General features: G+C 47.6%; 1 non-coding gene across 1 annotated transcript; it reads left to right on the top strand.

Annotated features, from left to right (window-relative positions):
* Positions 1-585: 585 nt before the first annotated feature.
* Positions 586-677, top strand: trnar-ucg (transfer RNA arginine (anticodon UCG)). Its single transcript is given in 2 exon segments — positions 586-622; positions 642-677. It is a non-coding gene; the product is annotated as a tRNA-Arg (tRNA).
* Positions 678-9762: the final 9085 nt, after the last annotated feature.

The following is a 9762-nucleotide window of genomic DNA, read 5'->3' as shown; positions in this document are numbered from 1 at the left end:
AAATTTATGTTGAATTGAACAAAATTTCAATAGCTTTGCTGTCACATTGCTCGAATTCAAGTAAACAGATATTACAGGAATTTGCCATCTGGTTGGAGAATGACGATTTTCCGTGTATTGGGCAAATGCAATAACCCGATGACATTAAGAGGCGCTGAATGTCACGTCCGGCTGTGCGCAGCCGCAGATCCGAACATCCTAACGCTGAACCGACACAAACACATGGCCGCCCGGTTCTGGAATACCAAACCAACGGCTGAAATAGCTATAAAGAAATCGAGTTCACTGTCAATAATGTATTGAATGTGGTGGACCATTGTCACTGATTCCAATCCCAGACTCTAACGCCGCTGCAAAAGACAGTGTCGTGTGCCTTTGAGAATTCCTTTCTGTGCGACACAAACAGAATATTGTACAACCCAAAGCAGGAATGCATGGAGAGATATTGACACAACAATGGTCGAATGCTCACCTGGGATGAAATCACTGCAGGCGAGTACTTTTAGCTCGGTCAGGAAATCATTTTACAGGTGGAAACTCCATGCAGCAGTCAGCATGTTCCCCTTGGACTTTCTCACAGAATACGGCCGTGTTGCCTAATGGATAAGGCGTCTGACTTCGGTGTTTGACTGGTAGAAGTCATCAGAAGATTGCAGGTTCGAGTCCTGCCACGGTCGTTTTGACAAACTGGCGGATTCGGTTCATTCTGTCTCTCACTCCCTGCAACATGGTTGTCTCAATTCCGCGTGGGGATAATCGGTGTACTCCACCCTCGGGGAAAACGTAATGCCTCGTCTTCGTTGTACACAACATATAATATTATGTGTCTCGTCTGTGTAGTATTTCTGCAGACACTTTCATAAACAATTGGTTGGATCCTCAGACGTTCAGGAGGAGCTGCTGCTAGGAAGGTGAAGTTTAATTCACATTCAGCTCCGTCTCCGAGCACACCTCATCGGCAAGAATTCACCACCCAACACTGACGGTGCATTCTCCTGTCTCCAACCTCCTCCTGTTCTTGGACACAACGCGCTGGTTCTCTGCCTGCTCTGGGATATCTTCATCACTAATTGCCAACTAGACATCAACCGCCTCAACATCAGGAATTCTCACTTCTCCTCGAACCTTACCCCCTCTTAATGCACTGCCCTCCAATCTCTCAGCACCGGTCCCAAACTTACCATCAATCCCGCAGACAAAGTGCTGCTGTTGTAGAGTGACGGACTGACCTCTACCTTGCTGAGACCAGGCGGTAACTCTCGGACACATCCTCACGCCTACACCTTGAAAAAGCCCGTCTCCGGACGATCAGAGAACTGTCTCCAAAGTTATCACTGATATCATCAACTCTGGTGAACCACCATTCACTGTGGAGAACTCATAGCTCCGTTGCCCTGAACTGCTCGCTCCTACCTCCTACTCAATTCAAAACCTGATTGTCCAGGTAAGTCCACTGTCTCTGCCTTCTCCTGCCCCGCTGATCCTGTGTTCTCGTAGCTCTAGTCCATCGTATGCCCCGTAATTCAGTCGCTTCCCTCCCTCATTCGCAACCTTTCCCATGCGCTCGATCAACTCGCTGACTTTCAATTTCCCTGGCCCTGACCGTCTCATTTTCTCCATGGAAATCCAGTCCTCACCGAAACAGTTTCTCCTCCGCTTCCTCCCATTTACTCCAAATTCCCGAGCAGACATCAACCGCCTCAACATCAGGAATCTTCACCGCTTCTCAAACCTTACCCCCCACTGAATTTACTGCCCTCTAATCTCTCAGCACCGGTCCCAAAGTTACCACCCAACCTGCTGACAAAGTGCTTCTGTTGTAGAGTGGCGGACTGACCTCTACCTGGCTGAGACTAGGCGGTAACTTTCACACACATCATGATGCCTACACCTCGAAGAATCCCGACTCCGGATCATCAGAGAACTGCATCCGGCATTATCACTGACATCATCAACTCCAGACAACCTCCATTCACTGTGGATAACTCGTGTTTCCATTGCCCTGAACTGTCCGCTTCTACCTCCTACTCATTCATAAGCCTAAATGTCCGGTTAGGCCCATTGTCTCTGCCAGTTCCTGCCCCACTATCCTGTGTTCTTACAGCTCCAGTCCAAACTATGCTCCATAATTCAGCCCCTTCCCACCTACATTCACGAAGCTTCCTGTGCTCTCGATTAACTCACAAACTTTCGATTCCCTGGCCCCGAACGTCGCATTTTCTCCATGGATTTCCAGTCCCTCATCAAGAGGGCCTTAAAACTCTCCACATTTCTAAAGGAAACCACCAACCAGCTTCCCTCTATTATCACCACCGTCCTCCGTCTGGCAGAACCGGTCCTCACCTCAACAGTTTCTCCTTCGGCTCCTCCCGCTTACTCCAAATTCAATGGGTAGCCATGGGACACCAGCATGCGTCCCAGATATGTCTCCCTTTTCGTTGCCTAAGTAAATCAATCTACCAAATCAATGTACGAACCTTCCCCGGTAACGCACCCCAGCGCTCCCACCGCTACGTCGACCAATGTATTGCTGCCGCTTCCTGCACTCACACTGAGCTCGACAATGTCAACCACTTCGCCTCCAGCTTCCACCCCGCCCTTGAACGTCCCACTCAATGCGAGCAAAGCAAAGGGAGAAGAAACCAGAGGTCCACGAGCCAGTCCTCATCGGAGGATCAGTGAGGGAGAGCAACTTTAAATCCCCGGGTGTTCCTATTTCAGAGGGTTTGCCCTGGACCCATCACAAGTGCAAATACGAAGTAAGCTCGGCGGCGCCTCTGGTTTCGTAGGAGTTTGCGGAGATCGGCAGGACATCTGAAACCTTGACACATATCTATAGATGTGATACGGAGTGTATCGACTGACTGCCTCATGGTGTGGTATGGAAACATCAGTGTCATTGAACGTAAATTCCTACAGAATGTGGCGGGTTCGGCCAGTACTTGTCCGGTAAAGCTCTCCAACCATTGGGCACATCTCCGTTTGGGGACTTTGCAATTGCTTATTCGGTGGGTGGTGGGAGCTGATGCTTTCTGCTGAAACGTGGGGTGGGGTGTACTGATACCTTGCTGTTGCTTGAGCTGTTCTGCCCGTGACCTTTGACACCCTGACTGATCAGAAACCTACCAACCTTTATTTTATAAACAGCCAATGGCTCCACCTCTACAGCCGTCCATAGCAATGAATTCCACACATTCACCGCGATGGCAGAAATTTCTCCTCATCTTTCTTCTAAAGGGAAGCGCTTGTATTCTGAGGCAGTGCAGTCTGATCCTAAACTCCCCCAGCTATGTGAATTATTCCAGCCACTTCTGCTCTCTCACGTCCTTCAATATTCTATAGTTTTTAATGATATGCACCCACATGTTTCAAACGCTTCTCACACGTTAACCCTTTATTTTCTGGATCATTGCTGTGTACGGCCCCGGGACCTTCTCCAATGCCAGTTCATCCTTTCTGAGAGAAGGTGGTCCGCAATTGCTCATAGTACCTAACGTGCTGTCTGCCCATATTAAGCCTCAGCATTTAATAGTAGTCCACACAAACTGAATGCTGATATCGCACAGTGGCGGATTTGATGTGTATGGGGACGGCAGCGTGTAAAATTCTGAAGCTGTCCATGAAGACGTCAGTGCTCTGGTGTGCACACGGCCTCAGCAGTCGGCCTGGGATTTTGACTTTTCAGGCATCCTTGCAGAGATTGGCTCCGTCCAGAGTCGTTCCCATGTCTACTGCTGCTGCACACAGCGGCTGCTAACCTGGAAGGGCGTTATGTTGACGGGGAATGGTTCTCGGCAGGGCCGTTCTCCTGTCTGCCTCTACTGCAGACAGGGGTTGCTCTCGCAGGAGGCGTTGTGTTGCATGCCAAGATGCGTGCATTATATTTCCTTGAGAGATTCGGCAGGAAGGCCAAACTGGTACAGTCGCCAGTCACTGGTACAGTTTTCCTCATAGACAGTAACGCCCCTGCTGCACAGCTGCATAACGTTATCAAAATGGGTGTGACTGGTTATTTCTTATGCTCCAAAACCGTCTGTGCCGTCTTGACACCTAATATGTCCCCGCAGGTTAGCGTGATAGAAGACTCCTGCATTTATGAATAGACCGCCCAGATGCTGGGTGGAGAGCCGGTGATACAGTAAACATTTCCAAGTATGTCCTTGGCGGTCACGCTCGGGGTGGGGGCGGGTGTAGTCCTGGGTTTTGATGAAGGCATCAGTTCTGGTCGCCTCACTACAGGAAGGAAGTGGGAACCATAGGAAGGGTGCAAAAAAGATTTACAAGGATGTTACGCGGTTTGGAGGGCATGGCTTATGTGAATAGATTCAATAAACTCGGCTTTTTCTCTTTGAAGCGACGATGAGAGGTGACCTGATAGAGGTGTATAAGATATTGAGAGGCATTGATCGTGTGGACAGTCAGAGGCTTTTCTCCAGGGATGAAATGGATAGTACGAGAGGGCACAGTTTTAAAGTGCTTGGAAGTAGGTTCAGTGAGATGTCGGGGGTAAGTTTTTATACGCAGAGATTGGTGAGTGTGTGGAATGGTGGTGGAGGCGGACACAATAGGGTCTTTTAAGAGACTCCTGAATAGGTACATGGAGCTTTGAAAAATAGAGGGCTATGGGTTACCCTGGGTAGATTCTAAGGTAAGGACATGTTCGATACCGCTTTGTGGGCCGAAGAGCCTTTATGCTGCTGTAGGCTTTCTATGTTTCTATGTAAACAGGCGGAGCGGGGTATTTTTGGTCGCCATTTAATTGTGATGGTGATGGACATCCGTTTATCTCGGAAGGGCAATGGGGGCTGGTCATCATCATGACATGCCTGGGCGGAAGTTATGGATATCCTGAGATGCCTAGTCCTCAAGATCCTCCCTCACGGCGTCACAGTATAGTCCAAAGGAAAGCTTATGAAGCAATACGTTTGGCACCAGCTTGGCTGCAGAAGCTGCCGGAAGGACGTCAAGTGACGTCCAACCACCTTACAGGATCCAATCCGGATTTGCTGTCTGAGGTTACACCCGTAGCCTCCTTCTCTCCCCAGGCTTCCCATAAGACGGGTGGGTTATTTACCCATAGCTCAGGATCTGGTTCATGAGTACCAGGGCGTGTCCAGTCACCAGCTGCCCTGCGTGCAACATGTGCAGGGGCCGGAAGTCCTTCCGGTCCCCTGTAGTTCAGTCTGAGTCCGAAAGGAGTGCAGTTTCCGTGTGTCGCCAGCGAGCAGGGACTGTACGAGTCTTGCAGTAGGAGAGGCTCCGTTAGCAGGGAGAGGCTTACACGTTCAGCTCTCCTTTTCGCGGGAGTGCTAGCCAACGGTGGAAACTGAAAGTGAGAGCGACAAACACTACCCACTACACTATCACACTAGACGCATTACAACAACCATGTTGACAACTATGTGTGACCCGCATATTATACCCCTCATGAATGTTACCCTTCAGCGTCCTATGCAGCAGGAAGAAATACTTCATCTTACCCAACCTCTCCTTGCAGCTCAAACAGTGCTGCAGGTAACATTCTCATGAAATGTTTCCAGTATGCTTTCAAATCTAATGGAATCCTTTCTATGTCTTGTCAACGTGTATAACCAGTTTCAGCGAATGTGCTTCCATAAGCTTGGTTCATCCAATCCTACAAAATACCCAGTACTCTGCCATCAAGCGCAACATCTTGTCAAATTAAATTCCACCTGGCATTCACTGGCCCCTTTCTAAGTTGGTCTCGCTCTCTTTGTAAAGTTAGACAACCCACTTCATTGTCCACGACACCACCAATACTGATGTCGTTTTCAAATTTAGGAACCTCATTAACCGAATGATTATGTTTAATTACATAGAAACATAGAAAACTTTGAAATAATTCAGCCCATTGGCTCACAAATCTGTGCCGATCATGTCCATACCTTAGAACTACCTTGGCTTACCCATAGCTCTCTATCTTTTCAAGCTCCATTAACCCATCCAGGAGTCTCGTAAAAGACCTTATCATTTCCGCTTCCACCACCGCCACTGGCAGCCCATTCCTCGCAGTCACCACTCTCTGCGTGAAAAAAAAACTTACCACTGACATCTCCTCTGTACCTATTTCCAAGCACCTTAAAACTATGCCCTCTCGTGCTAGTCATTTGGTGAAAAGCCTCTGACTATCCACACGATCAATGCCTCTCATCATCTTATACACCTCTATCAGTTCGCCTCTCATCCTCCGTCGCTCCAGGGAGAAAAGGCTGAGTTCACTCAACCTGTTCTCATAAGACATGCTCCCCAATCCATGCAACATCCTTGCATATCTAAATTAGCCTTAAGGTATCAGAATTAGAAAAGGTCAGTAACTTTAAATTCTGTGGAGTTATCGTGTCATTAGATCTGTTCTGATTCTAGCACATACGTGTCATTAAGAAGAAGGCACGGTAGCGCCTCTACTTTCTCAGATGTTTACAAAGTTTAGGCATTTCATCTCATTGCTTGACAGCCTTTTTTTTAGGTGCGGTGGCGAAGGTATTTACAGTTGCATCATGACCTTTTATACATCATCAATACCTTTGAACGCAAAAGTGTACATAGAGTATTGTATACGGCCTATTTCATCGCAACTGCCAATACATCAACTAGGAGCGCTGATGCAGGAAACAAATCAATCATTTAGGTCCCCCACCATCCAGCGCATGCTCTCTTCTCGCTGCTGCCATGAGGTGGCGGTGGGTGGTGGTGGTGAGGAGCAGAAAGATTATGTTGCTCACTACTTGGGCACGAACACGGATACCCTCACAACCATTAGGAAACTAAGCCGGAGTGGGTAACATCGCTCAATCTATCACTGAATTGATTCCACGGCCGACTGACAAACTCCCAATGACGGTACAGCTGGAAAACGCAATAATTATCACTTATTTCTTCATTATTATTATGTATGTATATATTTTATTCTATATTTGCTCATTCGTTAGCTATGTCTCGTTGTGTACTGTGCTTCCGTAGCTTCCCTGATGGTCTAGTGGTTAGGATTCGGCTCTCACCGCCGCGGCCCAGGTTCGATTCCCGGTCAGGGAATTAGAATTATAGAACTAATCTATAGTTCTTATCCTAACTTATCGTGTTTATTAACCTGCTGCCACAACAAACCACATTCCTGTCTATGTCATTCCTGCCGATTCGGGACCATTATCCTATAAGATATAGGAACAGAATTAAGCCCTTTGGTCCATCGGTTTGCTTCGCCATTTCATCGTGGAAGATGCAGTTGTCCTCTCAGCCCCATTCTCCTGCCTTCTCACGACACAGGCGACGTGCAGCCGACAGCTCGCAACATGTCCAGATGTACTTGCTCTGAACCACTGTCGCTGCAATCTGTAAATCCCTAATTTCACTTTAAGAAACGTACTTTTGAACTGTCCAAATAAATTGGCAATATAACAAGCTGCTGAAGGACCGGATAGATTTGACTCTCGGAAGTGCAGGTGCGCTCAGCGAAGGTCAGCCATTACCATTGCCAGAAAAGGGGCCGGTTTGGAAATCTTCAAGCCAAACTAAAGCGACGCGTTATTGATGCATCCTCTACCCGACATCTTCTTGGCAAATGGCCAATTACTAGAAAATATGACGTAAGTGAAACATCGCTGTTTCGGAGGGAAATGAGGGACTGCTGTCTCCGCTGTTTCATGGAGACATGGCTCACATCGGTGGAACAGTCTGAAGGCTTCTCAATTCACCGTTCGGAGAAGGTAAGAAGTTATTGTTGTGGTGGTGGTGGGGAGTGTTATTTCTTGATGAACTCTTCATGCTCTCTGTACATAGCAGTTTTGCCGCACCCTTGATCTCCCAATCTGGAACATCTAATGATTAAGTTCTGTCGGTGCTACTTACCGAGAGGGCTCTCCACTGTGATCCTAACCACGCTTTACATACCGACAGAGCAGATATCACAGTGTTTGTAAAGTCACTAATGGCCGAGTGCTCCACACTGGATCATTCAGAGTCCAGACTGTTCCCCAATGTAGCAGCACTGGATGGACAAGAGATCTGCAATCTGCTGAGCGCTAGATTCGTGACCTTCAGTTCCGGCGACGAAGGAAATTGAAAGAGGCGGAGGTACGATCCCCGGAAAGCTGTCTCACAGGTGAAGTGGCAATTCCGGACAAAACTTGGAGGACTGAAAGATGCTCGACAGCGGCCACACGGCTTGAATGCCATCACATCCTAGAAGAAATAAACTGAGCGGCAGATGAGCTCAATGCATTTTATGCTCATTTTCAACGACCGAACATGGAGGCAACATAACAAATTCCAACGGTTTCCAAACAACCCGGTGACTTCACTCTCTGAGGCCGACGTAAGAACATCCTTCAGGATGGTGAACCTTACACAATCGCTTTCCTGCAGAAAACATCTGGCCTAGATGGAGCAGATAAGCGGGCAGATTTAAGAGTGGTGCAGGAAATACAGGGTTGTGGGGTGATTTCCACTTCCCTCATATTGGCTGGCACCTCCTGATTGCAAGGGTGATAGATGGGGCTGAATTTGTCACGTGTGTTCAAGAAGGATTGCTGACACAGTATGTCGTCCGGCCAACGAGAGGAAAGGTCATATTGGATCTAGTTCTGAGTAATGAACCTGGTCATGTGGCAGACCTCTTGGTGGGGGAGCATTTTGGTGGGAGTGACCACAACCCCCTTAGCTTCAGCATAGCTATGGAAAAGGTTAAAAACAGACAAAATGGGAAAGTGATTAACTGAGGAAGGGCTAACTAAGGGATAAGGCAGGAACTAGCGAGTGTAAGTTGGAAACAGATGCTCAAGGATAAAAGCACAGAAGGAATGTGGAGGAAGTTTAGGAACCACGTGTTGGGTTCCGGATAGGTTTGTCCCACTGAGGCAAAGAAAAAATGGTAGAAAAAGGGAACCGTGGCTGACGAAACACGTGAGGCAATTCGTCAAGAGGAAGAAGGAAGCATATGTTAGATATAAGAAGCAGGAAGTAAGAGGGGGCTGATGAGAAATATAGGGTAGACAGGAAGCAGCTAAAGAAAGGACTTAAGAGAGTTCGAAGGGGGCATGAGAAGGCCTTGGCCTGTAGGATTAAGGAGAACCCCAAGGCGTTCTATGTATATATGAAGAAAAGGGGGCGGAGGTTGGGGGAGGTCCTAAATGAATATTTTGCTTCAGTAGTCACGAGTGAAAAGGACCTTGATCAGAATGAGATCGAAATAGAACAGGTCTGCGTGCTAGACAATGCAGAGATTAAGGAAGAAGAAGTGTTGGATCTTCTTAAAAACATCAAGATTGATACGTCCTCAGGGTCGGATGTGATATACCCCAAATGAGAGAAGCGATCGCTGGAGCAGTAGCTATGATTTTGAATCATTTTGGCTGCAGCAGAGGTGCTGGAGAATGGTAGTTCACTTGTTTTAAAAAAGTAAAAGGGAGAATCCTGGGAACTATAGACCGGTGAGTCTTACGTCGGTGGCCTGCAAACTATTGGAAAGGATTCTTAAGGATAGGATCTACGACAATTTGGAGAAGCACAGTCTACTCATGGATAGTCAACATAGTTTCGTGAAGGGAAGGTCGTGCCTCACAAGCCTAACTGAGTTTTTGAAGAGGTAACAGATGACATTGATGAGGGTAGGGCTGTAGATGTGGTATACATGGATTTTAGCAAGGCATTTGCAAGGTCCCCCCACGTGAGACTCATCCAGAAAGTCATGAGGCATGGGATCAGTGGAACCTTGCCTGTTTCGATAAAAATTGGCTTACATGAAGA

This window comes from Hemitrygon akajei, unplaced genomic scaffold (genome assembly GCF_048418815.1).
Source record: "Hemitrygon akajei unplaced genomic scaffold, sHemAka1.3 Scf000105, whole genome shotgun sequence".
NCBI classification, from domain to species: Eukaryota; Metazoa; Chordata; class Chondrichthyes; order Myliobatiformes; family Dasyatidae; genus Hemitrygon; species Hemitrygon akajei.
The sequence above is the reverse complement of the archived record's forward strand: the minus strand, read 5'-3'. Positions and strand labels throughout refer to the sequence as shown.